Source organism: Taudactylus pleione, unplaced genomic scaffold (genome assembly GCF_031769625.1).
Source record: "Taudactylus pleione unplaced genomic scaffold, aTauple2 ptg001032l, whole genome shotgun sequence".
Classification (NCBI taxonomy): domain Eukaryota; kingdom Metazoa; phylum Chordata; class Amphibia; order Anura; family Myobatrachidae; genus Taudactylus; species Taudactylus pleione.
Genome location: NW_028285433.1, coordinates 9,425,959 through 9,441,166, shown reverse-complemented (window position 1 = coordinate 9,441,166; position 15,208 = coordinate 9,425,959).

Sequence of the window (15,208 nt, the reverse complement as noted above, 5' to 3'; positions counted from 1 at the left end):
GCATTTGAAATAGAAAGTACTTCACTATAAGGGGTATATTTACTAAAATCAAGTCTGGGCGAGTTAGAATTTTCTGGATAGTTTGGCCATTTTTTACAACTCGGAAATTTACTAATTTCAAACTTGGGAGAGAAATGTCGTTTGCTACAAAAAAAGTTGAGAACGGACAAAACTCCTGTCCAAATTCGGGAAATCAATTCATCTGCGCATGTGCTCCGAGTTCAGCAGAAACATACACAGATCAGTGTAATCCGTGTATGTTTCTGCCTGTAAATAGGGAAATAAAGGGTTAAATATAAAAATAAACATGACGTGGGGTTCCCCCCCAAAGCATAACTAGCCCCGGGTTCCTGAGCCAGTCCTGGTTCTAAACACATGGGGGAAAAAAAGGTGTAGGGTTCTCCCGTGCTTTATGAACCAGCACTGGGCTGCGTGAGCCAGTCCTGGATTTAAAAATGGCGTGGGGGCCTCAAGATGGCAGCATTGGGTGTCCCTAAGTTCGGCATAAGCACATTTTAGCAACTGCGATCTCTGAGAGTATGCAGTTGCGATTGCATTAGCGTATATCTCTGAATCAGGCCCTGAGTTTCCTCATGCTTTTTAGTGGGAAACTGTGAGAAAGGAATTTGTTCCTTGATTCCCCCACCATAATATAAGTCGTAACTTGTTGTGTAGGTATTTTGTTTTGTAATTTTGCCAATAAACAGTCACACGTATATCTGTTTTTACTTCTTAGTATGGACAATGCAGTCAGTCTCTGTCTACACATTCCGGCTGTAGAAAGAGAAGCTGATGGTTTTACTTCCATCATATAAAGGAATGATGCTTACTTTAGGCAGGGGGAATATGCATTTAGCAGAAGGAAACAAGTGGCTCCTTCTTTGTCTATAACTTGGCTACTCTGACTTGCTGGAAACAGTAAAATGAGTTTAGCAGGAGTCTTTTGCAGTGAAATAATACAGGTTTCTAATAAAAAGTAAAGAGCAGTCTGAGTTCATTTGGCTTCATGCCCAACCAAAAAAGTGCACATGCAAATCTGGATGTAGACACAGAAATCTGGAAATAATGGTGAAATAGATCCAGAATATAACTTTTTGTGGGTATGTAAACCTAAACATACAGAAACTTTATTTAATATATAAAAATTCAAGTGTACCTTGCATCAGTGGGATATGTAGGTGTTATCTATCTGGTTGGGTACCAAATAAATATGCAAGATTAAACTCTCCTATGTTTATTCTTATAAAGAAAAGACATGGATGTAAACCTAGTCCCTACCATCATAGAAAGGAGAGTATCATAGACAGTCATTGTAAGACTCATATAACAGCATACTTTTAATGCAACATGCTATATTACACTAGTTACATTCCACATTATCATGTAAACTGTGTAATCAAGTCCAGACATTTTGGACAGGCAGGGTGCTCGGCATGGGGGATGTAACAAAGGGAAATTACAATCACAGCTGGATTAAGGCTTTGGTGGGCCCAGGCGACTTCTAAAAGGGGGTCCCTGTGGTCTAAAATATACAGTGTATATCAATCCTAAATTAGTGTTAGTCCGTAAATGTAGTGTTGCCAGGGCTAGTGCTGGCTGTCCTTTCCCCCAATACCCACTTTTTTGTGATTCTTAGTAGGTTGACATATTGAGCTAGTGCATTTAGGGCCTGATTCAGAGCCGTTCGTAAGCGGCCACTCGTTCGCTCCGAGCGATGTTTGCCCAACTGCGCATGCGTACGGATCGTTATACGCATGCGCGAACCAGTCAGTGCGGTCGAAATTCATGTGCTCGCAAAATAGCGAATGCCTGATAATTTGAGTGACAGAAAGAGGCGTATGTGGATGGTAACAGGGGAAGGTGCTTGAAAACGGGGAGTGGAGATCCGATCGTAGGCATGCTTAAAGGTCAAAACGGGCGTTTTATGGGTGTGCATAATTAAAACAGCAGCGTCATTGACCACGTCACTGGGTTATTTTATAGCCAGAACTGCTCGCAAAATTGTGGTAGCAAAAACCAACCACAAGAATAGCAAGCAGCTCATACCCTGGTCGATGTACTCGATTAATCTAATAAATAGCGGAAATCCCAAAAAACGACCGCAAGTTTTTTTCGCTCGTTCAGACCTAGAGGCGTGAACAGACCGCAAACAGCGAACGGTTCATTTGAATAGCCACCCCTATTTTCTGAACGAGCGAGCGCTAATTGCATCTGGCTCTGAATCAGGCCCTTAGTTCCATGTGCCATCTAGTTAAATAGTACATTTAGCTAGTGCTTTAGTTTCTTATACATTTTAGTCATTTAGGTGTCAGGCTCCCTTTAAATATACAGTATATGTCTGTGATCTTGAGCCTGCTCCCTAAATCTTGAAGGCAGCTGAGTACCAGTGAACGATAATAGTTCTGAGAAAGGGGGTTGTTATAGGTGAAGCACTTGGCAAGTTGGTCCTGCAGGCTCAGGATTATGGTAGACTTAAGCTGGCCACACACTAGACCAACTTACATCCAACCATCCAACTAGTTGATTGGTTGGAATGAAAATCTGAAAGCAAATGACAATCAACAATTTGCTCCCAAACGCCGGAAAATGGACTAAAAACTGTTGTTTGAACAAATTGTTTTGATCAAACATTTAATAAACTTGTCTGAACGACCATTTTCATCTGTTTTATGGCATTTACTAGCAATTTACTAGCATTTGCTGATCATCATTTACTCCCATACGGTACCAGATATTCATTCCAACCAATCAACAAGTTGGCTGGTTGGATGTAAGTTGGTCTAGTGTGTGGCCAGCTTTACTGTACAACAGCAGGAGTCACTTGGAGGGCTGGATAGGGGGAGAAAGGCAGTGACAAGGGCTAGCTGCGTCTTTGCTGAGTGGCAGATGCGTCTATAAAGACTCAGGTTCCTGGCACCCACAAGGAGGAGGGAGCATCCTGCAGTTCCTTAGGGGTTTCGTGACCCTAGCCACGTTAGCACAGTATATAAAAGGGGAAAGCACTTATTCAAACAAGGGGTCCCTGACTGCAGCGCAGACAGGAGGGGAGTCATCCTCTGTGATGCCAAAGAGAGGGGCAGCCTTACTTAGCAAGGGTCTCCCTGGGAAACAACTTCCATGCCTATCTAGCAGAATCTCTGCTGCTCCGAATACATCCTGCCACTCATTAGAGAGGTATCCCAGCCACTGACAGCCAGGCGTGCCAAGAGTGACACCGGCCCGGGTGAAGGAAGCGTGGCCTAATCGAGGGAGGTGTGGCCATGCCCCCTTAAGGAAAAAAATATGCGCTTGGGAGAGGGGCGCTATGCCTCCCCCAGAGGCAAAAGAGACTGCTGGGGTTGCTACTTATCAGCCGCGAGAAGTCTCTCAGTGCAGCCCAGCACACAACAGCATGTGCTGGGCTGCTATAATGAAAGATGGGGGGGGGCGGTGCAGGACCCGGGTCCCCAATGGGCCCCTCCAGAATGCCCGGTCCCGGGTGATAATTAGTACCCGCTCCTCCCCCTCTCGGCGCCCCTGCTGACAGCACCCGGGATAATAACAGCACACATGACCAGACCCTGTCCTGGCTTCCTGTACCTCATGGCTGCCATGAACATGGGAGTTAAGCTGCTGTACTGCCGCTCCAAAAGCCCCTCCTCAAACGGGAACACCGGCACTGCCTTCCTGCACCAAACTGCTGAGTCTCCTGTCTCAGCTGCAGTGGCATTATGCCCAGTGCTTTTACTGTATGCAGGACACATTCACAATATACACAGGTGTTTCGCCTAGCAGCCCCCACACACACATGGGACAGGATGCACCAAAGCTAAGAATGCGATCAAACCTCTGAAAGTATATGTGGTTTTATAGAGCACTTCAAAGGTGGCTTGCATATGTATTTGTCTTTGAAAATAATTAAATGAAATTGAACAAAAAAAGAAATAAATAAAAATAAGAAAAAAAATAAATAATACATTTTTAATATATGTAAAAAATATAAAAATAAGGAAAAGTAAAAAAACTGAAATAATGATAAAGTTGTGGATGGTATGGGAAAGGATAGACAGGGTAGGTAGAAAAGTAATGGGGTAGGGAGCTGTAACATTGGTATGTTTATTGCTCTTCAGTGAGTCAGTGGTTGAAGCCACTTGTAATGCAGGTTACTGGGTGAGTCTTTAGCGTGTGGAGTCCGGTGCTCTATGTACGGATACAGCTGCTCTGGCTAACTGTCCCTATTCCTACCTTGTATCCTGGCGAACTGAGGGTCTGATTCAGACCCACTCACGAGCGCTGTGGTGGCCCAGTGCGCATGCGTACGACGGAGCCGGCTCCGTCGTGCGCATGCACGAGACCTGGATAGCGACGGGCAAACCGCCGCTCCGGTTCTCGTACCAAAGGGGGCATGCTGTCAATGTTGAGTGACAGCACACCCCCTTTGGTGGGCAGGCGGGGGGAGTGGCTGCAAAGACGGAGGCGTTCCCATGTGAACGCCTCCGTCTGGGGCCGGCCCCACTGACATCACGAGTGATGTCAGTGGGAGAGATTTCGGCTCTGTTAGAGCCGAAATCCCTACCACAAAGGTCTCGTCGCAAGCCTGATGGTCGCGATGGTCTTGACCATCGTGACCATCTTCCTGGCCGCTCGCTATAGCTGTGGGTGGTCACCCACAGCTATGCGAGCGGCCAGGAGGCCGCTCTAAAAAAACAAGAAGGCCAGCAGTGATTCAGAGAGAGCGCTCAGTCAGAGCGTCCAGCTCTGAATCAGGGCCTGAGTCTCCTGATATCTGGTCAGACTTCTATCAGCATGGTCTAGTCCCGGCTTGTTTACCGCTGTACCAGAAGTTGCGGAGCAGTACTTCCGGTTCGCGTGTGAGTGTCTCACAGCTATCCAATGCATTTCATGCACTTGGGCACTTTGTCAAGGATGTTAGTGGTTCAAAGAGGGGCTATATTTATAGTCCGTAATGAAAAAAACTTTATTAGTAAAATTCCAAAAAACGGAAGTCATGGTCAGGAAGTTGTTTTGAAAAAGGCGGCAAGCACCTGCTGGTGCTAGTGTTCAGCTTGGAAGGGAAGGAAAGGAAAGGGAAAAGGGGCTGGAATAGGTAGAGGAGATGTGGTATAAAAATCTATACAGTTATCCAAATAAATAAAATATTTTATAGGTGAAAGATAATAATAATGATACAGTAGATGAATAGAAATAAAATAAATTAAATGTAAAAATTAAAATAAATATAAATAAATAAAATTAAAATCTAAAAATAATATAAAGGTAAAAATATAAATATATAAAAAATTGAGTGAATATAATGAAAAAATTAAAATATGGAAGTCAACACAAAATGAATGAGAAGATAAATGATAATATGTTTCCTCAGATCGTAGTCTAAAAATTGCATGATTTATGCAATAGTAAGAAAATCTGATGTAAAAATGTGAAGATTCTTATATGTCAAACTAAAAACTGGTCATTGATATTGTTGTTCATCAGGTTACAAGAAGACATTGAATTCGATGTCAATATTCATTCCACTTGGTTTAAGCGTTTTTAATTCATAAATCCATTTTGACTCTTTTTTTCTTTAATTCCATCATTGTATCTCCTCCTCTCCAGTTTGGGGTGACCTTTTGGATTCCACAAACTTTCAATCCATTGGGATTCTTTCCATGTTTTTCCAGAAAATGATGTGAAACGTTATGGGTTTCAAGTCCTTTCTTTATGTTATACACATGTTCATAAATTCTAGTTTTTATTTTCCTTTTTGTTTGGTCTACATATTGTAAGCCACATGGACATTCTAATAAGTATATTGAGCCTTCTGTGTCACAAGTTATCTCTTCTTTTATTTTGTATTCTTTGTTTGTTTTGTTTGAGTAAAAGATTGTTTGTAGTTTTGTTTGAGTAAAAGATTGTTTGTGGTTTGGTGGAGCCGGGACAAGATCACGCTGGGAGAAGTCTGACCAGATACCAGGAGACTCTGTTTGCCAGGATACAAGGTAGGAATAGGGACAATTAGCCAGAGCAGCTGTATCCGTACCTAGAGCACCGGACTCCACACGATAAAGACTCACCCAGTAACCTGCATTACAAGTGGCTGCAACCACTCGCTCACTGAAGAGCTATAAACCTACTGTACCAGTGTTACAACTCCCTACTCCATTACCTTCCTACTTACCCTGCCTTACCTTTCCCATACCATCCAGAACTTTATCATTATTTCAGTTTTATTGACTTTTCCTTATTTTTATATTTTTACTTATATTAAAAATGTATTATTTATTTTTATTCTTATTTTTATTTATTTATTTTTTTGTCTAATGTCATTTAATTATTTTCCAATACAAATACATATGCAAGCCACCTTAAAAGCGCTCTATAAAACCACATATACATCTATAGCTGCCGTTGCCTAATTGAAGCCTATAGGCTTCTTATCAGGAAACTTCCTTGAGAGGGATCCAATAATAGGATCCCTCTCAGGGTCCACCATGGCTCACACATGCACAGAGGGACATGTGATCATTGGCTGATGGCATTATAAATGGCTGTTACTTCGTTCCTTGATGGAGGATCCCTCCAAACTATAAATCCATCATACTGTGGAGTTTACCAAATCGAATCACTTTATAAACCCCCCTTTCACCATTTATAATTTGCCCATCCCATCCCACCCCTTCATAATATGCCCTCCTTTAATATCTGCCCCCCTATCCCCTTTATATTCTGCCTCCTCTCCTGAGCAAGGAAATCTAAAAGTAACGTAATCTAAATGTATTGTTCTCTAAGCATTCTTTAGGGAATAGTAAAGTTAGAGTTTGTTGATATGTATGTACTATTTGGTGGTTGTATGCAGAGTAAACAGTATACACAGGCGGATTCACCAGATGTACTAGAGAGCTCAGGACTTAACAAGGAGTTTGGTTTATTGTGTAACAGTATGTTTGTAGAGTCGTACTCACAGTTATATACACATAGTATCCTGGATGGAGAGGAGTTGAGCGGAACATACAGAGCACCAGCCGGTGATGTATGTGGGTAGCAGTGCATATACAGGTAAGTGGTATGCCTTCGCAGGATATATGCTGAGGTATATTGCAGGGTCTCTCTGGAGCTGAGTGGAACACATTCGTGTTCCACTGTGGCACTCTAACACAGTGACAAGATGGCGCCGCACATGTGCAGTAGACCAAATGGCTGCCATCTTGGTGAAGGCAGATGCTTCGCTAAAGGAGCATCATGGAGATAGTGTAGTACTGACTGTTGAAAGATGACAGAGTCACAGAGAAATAGTAAGTAAAATGGGATAGCTCAGCACCCAACTACCCTTATGAAGCATACACACGGGACGATCAGACAACGATCAGATATCATTGTCTGATCTTCCTGTATGTGCTGGGTGTTCGATATCAAACATCCAGCACATGCAGCAAACACCAAACTACTATAACGACCCCGCGAGCAACGATTGCGGGTCCCTATAACAAACAGGCTAACCTGGTCGATATCAACCAGGTTGGCCTACTTGCACGGGCAATGGTCGATATCGATATCGACCGTCCGTTCCCATGCATCGATGGTCATTTGCTCATTGGAGGGGCTAAAAAAAGGACGATATAAACGATCAAATGATAAACGATATCGTTATTGTTTATATCGTTCTTTTTATCTGACCATGTGTATGCACCATTAGATTTTAATAGCTTTTAAAACAAACAATCTTGCCACATGAATATTTTTTTCCTGTGTGAGCCAATGTAGGGCAGATGTACTAAGTCTTGGAGGAAGATAAAGTGGAGAAAGATAAAGTACCATCCAATCAGCTTCTAACTGTCATTTTAAAGGCTGTGTTTGAAAAATGACAGCTAGGAGCCGATTGGTTGGCACTTTATCACTCCCAACTTTATCTCTCTCCAAGGCTTAGTAAAGCTACCCCTGTATGTGTGTTTTTTCCTTTGGGTACCAATGTGGTTTCTTTTCCTGTGGGGGGCCAATGTGTTTTTTTTTATTCCTATGAGGGACAATGTATGCCCACATGGCACGCATCCAAATAATGTCACGTAGGGGCGTGATTTATGGAAATTAGGCCACACCCCCATTTTTAAGCGCACTGTAGAGAGCCGGCACAGGGTGCTTCGACTCCTGGTTATGATATCCCAGCGGCTGAATAGCTGTTGGGGGAAATCCCAACAGCAAAATCCCAATGAGGAGCGATCCCTACAGGAGAAGGTAAGTAGTCTAACCCTACCCCTGTCCCTAACCCTAACCATCCCTTGGTGGTGCCTAACCCTAACACTCCCGGGGGGTGCCTAACCCTAAGTCCCACTGGGGGTGCCTAAACCTAACCCCCCCTGCCTGCACCCTAAACCTAGCCATCCCAGGGGGGTGTCTAACCCTAACCTCCCCTCGGTGGTGCCTAACCCCCCTTCCCACAGCCAGCCCTAATACTCCCCGGGGTTGCTTAACCCTAAGTCCCCCCGGGGACGACTAACCTAGCCCATCCTCCCCACGGCTACTACTTACCTCTCCTCGATGTCCTTACGATCAGGATGCCGGCTGCTGTGATTCTGGCGTCGACATCCGCAAAGCTGTCGTGATTCCGTCGCTTGTCTTTTCTTGGCAGCCGTCATCCCGATCGTCGGGATCTTAGCCGCATCCCATTCCTGGTACCCAGAAACCCTGTGAGTGTGTTACAGTTGCAATATAGCCAATATGTGCCTTTTACAGATTACGTTGTGCGCTTGTGATTTAGAGAATAAAATGAATTCTATTTTGTGGCCCACACAAATAGCTATTAGTGTCTTGTAGAAGATATAGCAGTTGTAATCCATAATTTTTCTATATGTGTAATATAATCATTTATGGATACACAAGCACTGAGTTTATTGGCATAATATGTATACTGTAGTATCAAGTGACCAGTATTGATATTGCTTATCTCAAGTTGTGTTATGCCGCAATTAAACAGTTGTACTGACTAATGTTGTAACAATGTGATAATGCTTAAGCATTTTTATTAAGCTTAAAATGTCTCCATAGCCAAGCATAATGTAGCTCAAACTATATACTGTTCAATGATTACCATAAAACTAAATAAAAAGAAAACCGTAGCTGTTTATAGTAGCCACCTACAGGACCCATTCTGTGCATACCACACAACTTTACATGTTGGAGATTCGGGACAAATGTGTGCACAAGATGGGGACATGGTCAAGTATCTCATTGGACAACCCCATCCTGTTATCCCTGTAAATGCACCTGTTGAATGCACATCAAGGCAGGTTCGCCCAGCACTCACTCACGGCCAATGAATCGGACATACTGTACCTCCTAACCTTCCAGCCCAACTGGGTTGGAACAAAGGGAACTGTCCCTACTAATTTAGGTCAGTTCGGAGGTTGATCAGTGTAGAACAGGTTTACCATGGAATCAGATAGTGGTATCAGAACAGTGGCAGCTTTTGAAATAGAGATGCTTATTTAGAGCCATTACAGTAGGAAGAATCTTTAAAGTCTTCCTAACAATTCTAACATGCAGAGCTGATAACTCCTTACCTGCAGTCATGAGCCCACAGTATAGCAAGAACAGTGACACTGTGCAATTGTTTTTTCATAGCTATATTAATAACCTTCTGAAGTACATTATCAAAATGTTCTACGTGCTAAAAGACAAACAAATTGCAAATAACACATTGCCATAAAAATGACTAACATTCCTTGATTGGAAAACAAAAAAGAACAGGTGCAAATATTACCTAATTTATATAAAAAAGGGGATAAAATGAATGCTAGTGATCATGCAAGATGTAAAAATGGTATTGCTGCTAAAAATAAATTATAAACAATAACCAGAGAAATTATAAAGCATTTACAAATTGAACAATAAAAAACATAGATTAATAATTGACTATAAATTATAAATATATTGTATGAAATACCCCAAAAATTCAAAATTAAATATGATCTCAGATGTAAAACAAACATTCCTCGTAGGATGATAAATAACAGGAGTGCCTCAAATCATACTTGAAAAATATGTGAAATGGTCCTGTACCATATAATACTTTATAAATGGCTTTTCTGAACCAGAAACAGTAGTAGGTTTTCCTCCAGTCACTCCTCTTCCTATCCATGGTTCTTCTCAACAAAACATAGAGTATGATGCAAAACCATAGTGTAATGTGTCCAACAATTCAACAACATTTATTTGTAATTAATATACTTACAAAAATACATAGAAATATGGGATTAACTGACCATTCTTCCAACAGTCTCATAGGATGGAACAGTCAACAGTCAACACAACAAGATCAAAATTATCCAACACGTTTCGTCTTGACACCAGCACAACGCTAAACTGACTTCTTGAAAGGCACAACCCAAAACATTCCTCATATCTTTTAAATGGGATACGTTCAATATCCCGGGGATGCCGGCACTTAGAACTTGTGTCCAACTCTACAATTGTTTTCCCTATTAGAAATACTGTTTGTATCTTGGCAATCAGTTACTCCATTGGTTTCAAAGGGCATCCAGGGCACTAGTACTAGGCAGCACTTCAGGGGCATTTTGTTTTCCCTGTTTTTTTAGGTCATTCAACTTCGTCTCACTCTGTGCAGATTTATTATCTCCTAAGTAATCTTTGTAGTAGTTGAGTGCAGTGCTAAGGGACTGCATGGGAACTATAATGATGTACTGTATGCAGGACTGTGTTAGTGTCACTGAATAATAGCAGACCGATAGGCATATGTATCAAAGCTTGATGTGAGATAAAATTGTGAAATATATATCACCAACCAATCAGCTCCAAACTATAATTTCTTAATCACAGCCTGCAAAATGTAAGTTAGAAGCTGATTGGTTGGTGATATATATCTCACAATTTTATCTCGCATCAAGCTTTGATAAATATGGCCCATGGTGTGAGGTGCCTGAAGTATAGCAGTGTAAACCGCACTACAGACATTGGTGGTTGGGACATCTCTGCAGCTGGTTTGTAAATCAAGATACAGTTTTTTTCTCCCACTGGATCATTGATTAATAGAGGAATTCTAATAACAATAGAATGGTCATTACCAGCATTATTTTACACTACTGTCTGGAAAACATATCAAATAGATTTACAACACCTAAAAGAGAAACATTATTAACCTTTGATTCCCACCTTTCAAGTTAGCAATCATTCTGGAGATATGAAGCAAACGCCACAGAAAATTCAATTATATTCCAAGCGCCAGTGACACATTTATATGAGGGAAAGTTAATTCCAGTACTTAATCTTTAGGCATTGGGTGGTTTAACAAGGCTTTTGCTTTCTGGGGAGAGAGCACAATGAAACCTTTGCTAGGAACCGGGCAGACACCTTGAAAATAGAAATTAAATATGGAGAGAGCAGACTGAGAGTTCAAATCGAGTGTAATTCCATCTGCTCCCAAACCATGGAACTGAGCAGGAAGCAATTGACAGGTCACTCGGGGCCTACATCTGGAAACAACATGCTTGAAAGACTGTGTAACTGCTCTTATAAACCAAGTTAGAAGAGAGGCCATACTAGACTCATGATTATTCATGTGACATGCCAGTGTTACATCATAAAGAGTACGTGCGTGTGTAAAATATATTATTGAAATTAAATTAAAAACATGTACCAATTACAACTTCATATATAAATGCCGGATGGGTCCTTAGTTATACGTTTCTAGTCATAAAAGCCCCTTGCGCAGGTTTACATGTTTGTTACTATGTACTTTCCACAATAACTGACTTTTAAACCCAGCAGTAGATGCCAATGAGGGGTCTCTGTGTATGGGGGTCACACAGGGAGAACTCAGAGTTCTGATACTGCAAGCACTAGACCACCTGCTGGACACCCTTTCTATATATCACCTCTTTACAATGAGAGTGAGTAGGAGGACAAAGGGCTTAGAAGGGTACAGAGGACAGAAGTTATTTGGACTGACAGTCCTCCACAGTCTGTGCGGTTTTTTTTGTTTTGTTATTAAGATGCCAAAGGGCTGAAGAATGGAAGCCTGTGACGATGTAGTAGGAATTGCAGCATGTCGTAGGCAAAAGAGTATATTAGGTCTCAGGGGCGTTTTAAGAGAGGAGGGAGCCTGTGCGCAGTCTCCGTCTGGGGCACTCTCTTCTCTCTCCGGCGACAGCGCACTAAAAACAGCGCCGCAACAGTAGACTCTGAGCTCAGAGTTTACTGCGCATGTGCAGGTCACCAGGAAAATGGCGCCAGCAATTTCTCTACTGCGCATGCACAAAACTCTGGGAAAATGGCCATGGCAGTCATTTTCCAGGCGATTCTTACAGCGCTGATAGTGCCGACGTGGGACTCCATAGTGGTAAGTATTAAAAATATGGGTGCAGGGTGAGGTGTGTAGGTCCACACACCCTGCACCCATTATAGATACGCCGTTGTTTGGTCATCATTGAAAAAGTAAATGTGCTCATTATAAGACTGTGGATGTTAGTGATCAGAGAGGGAGATGGTATAATTGTACAAAACTGGAAATGGGCTGAATTGCAGAATCTGTTATATAGGTTATTACTTCGTTCAGTATCCCCACTCCCCCAACATATACATTTTGATCCTGAGTGTATTAAGCTGGGTACACACTGAGCGATGTGTGCCCAGCCGATATGTCGGGCCATTACGGATTCTGGGTACACATTAGAACTATGTAATGAACAATGGAACGATCACTCATTCCCTCCTTTATTACACTGCATGGCGCCACATGCGATATCGCCAGGTTTGATATGCAATGTTGTCAGGTTTGATGTGCTGCACATGACTGCCGGAGCACACACATCATGTATACACACTGCACAGTATGGACGATTTGTCGTTCTGATTTGGCCAAAACAGCCAAATTAGAAACGACATGCTCCAATGTGTAAATACAATAAAAATACAAAAAAGTATGTATACAGTCTGGTGCGCTATCCAAATGCAGCCTATATCCACAATAGATGAAGTTACACCACAAACTCCCAATAAGATAATAAGAAAAGAAGCCTATTGGGATAAAAAGGCGCTTAGGAAATAACAAAAAAAGATAGAGTAATACTTTCCTTCTATGTATAACTCCTGAGTCCCAATTCCATACAATGGATCAATGTCTCATGGTCACATAAAAGGAGGGAGAAAAACATCCAATAGTGTAATGCTGTTTATAATATAACAAGCGTAAACAATATACATATAGAAATTAATATAGTGGTCTATAATAATGGGGAAGGTCCCCTATACATTCCACTCACAAGTATGAAATGTTATCAGGCATATCAATGATATTATATCCGTGGTACGAAAGACGGGGTTGCCCCCCACACAGGAAACTTACAAATCCTCGTTGGTAATATAGACACATGTGATATTAATGGGTCCCCAAACAAACGATTCCTCCTCAAGGCACGTGTCAGACAGCGGTGTTTATTGATGATAAAACAGGTCCAATAATAAAAAACATTTAAAACATCCAAAAATAAAGTAAAATAGGCATGTGATTCATATCCACAGGAAAAAGATGGAAATAGGTTCCCAATATCAAAGGCTAGATGAAAAACGGGATCCCTTTAAGCCTTGAAAAGGTCCTGTATATACCTTGTGGGTATGTAGAAAAACAAGCCAGAGGTCCTCACCAACGCGTTTCAATCCTATCAAGGATCTTTTTCAAGGTGTAGAGGACCACTGGGACAATACAGCATTAAATACCCTAACCAATAAAACAATTAAAACAATTATCCAATCATCGTCAGGGCTTCCCCCCAACACTGAATAAGTCATAATATATAATACAAGTCTCTCAGTTCTCAGAGATGTATTCAGAGTGAATCTATTCAGCTCACTGTTGTTACTTCCGGTTCTCGTCATACCGGAAATGACGCATCCATCCATAACTTCCTCCTTCCGGTCTGGTGTACATTGCGTTGCGCTAAAGATGACTTCTCCTCACATTTGTTCTGAGATCATCTGGATGTCCGCTTTAATGTAGGGCGGTGGCCATTTTGTTAGAGTCCAGTTCATAGTAATAGAAAAAACAGCGGCCATCTATCTGTTTATAGAATTCAATTTTGATCCAGGTAATCTTAATAATAAAAATTCATAAATTAGAATCCACACTAAGTGATAAATCAAAAATAATAAAAAAGACATAAAAAACAGTCATATGAACCATTTCACTTCAAAATCGCTATTAATCCCACCTGGTGCAAGAGTCCCAAATTGATGCATAAGTTTCATCTCAGTTTTAGCGATCAATTTTGAAACATCGCTACATCGTTGGTTCTCCTTTACCAATTTCATACCAAAATTTTTTTTAATATGTTTAATATCACAGGTATGTTCTTTCTTAAAGTGGGATGATAATGAGTGGGTATCTAAGCCTTTCTTTATATTTCAAATATGTTCACCTATTCTTATCTTCAAGGGTCTTGTCGTTCTCCCAATATAAAATTTATTACATGAACACTCTATTGCATATATGACATTATTCATATTGCAAGTTATGAATTCTTTAATCTCATGTATCTTCCCATTGATTTTTATTGTCTCATACTTCTTGGTTGTAGTACCCTTAATATTCTTACACCCTATGCAAGTCCCACATCTAAAGAAACCGGTTGATAATATTTGTCCATGTTTCTTAGTAGTTCCCAAATGGGCACTATGTACCAAATGATCCTTAAGATTAGGTGCTTTTCTATAGATACATGAGGGTTTATTCGGAATCAAATGTCCTAAGACCGGATCTCACACAACAGTGACCAGTGTTTCCTTAAAATATGCTCTAATTCCTTGTGCTGGGAGTTGAAATTAGTAATAAAGGCCCATGTGTATTTATCATCTTTTTTCCTCACTTTTTCTTGTTCTAGCAATAAAGTTTTCCTCTCTATTCTCAGACTGCTTTCCAATTGTTTGTCAATTTCTGACCCTTCATATCCACATGACATAAAGACATTCCTCATTTAATTCGCTTGTTGCTTAAAGACATCAGTCTCTGTGCAATTTCGCCTGAGGCGCTTGAATTGACCCCCCGGTATCGAATTGAGCCAATTAGAATGATGACAACTTGAGGTGGTAATATATGATCTAGAGTCTGTCTCTTTCCTATAGTTCTTAGTGTGTAATTGACTATTCTCTACATAGACAGTTACGTCCAGAAAATTAATACTTGTCTGGCTCTTTTCGAAAGACAACTTAATATTGCAATCAT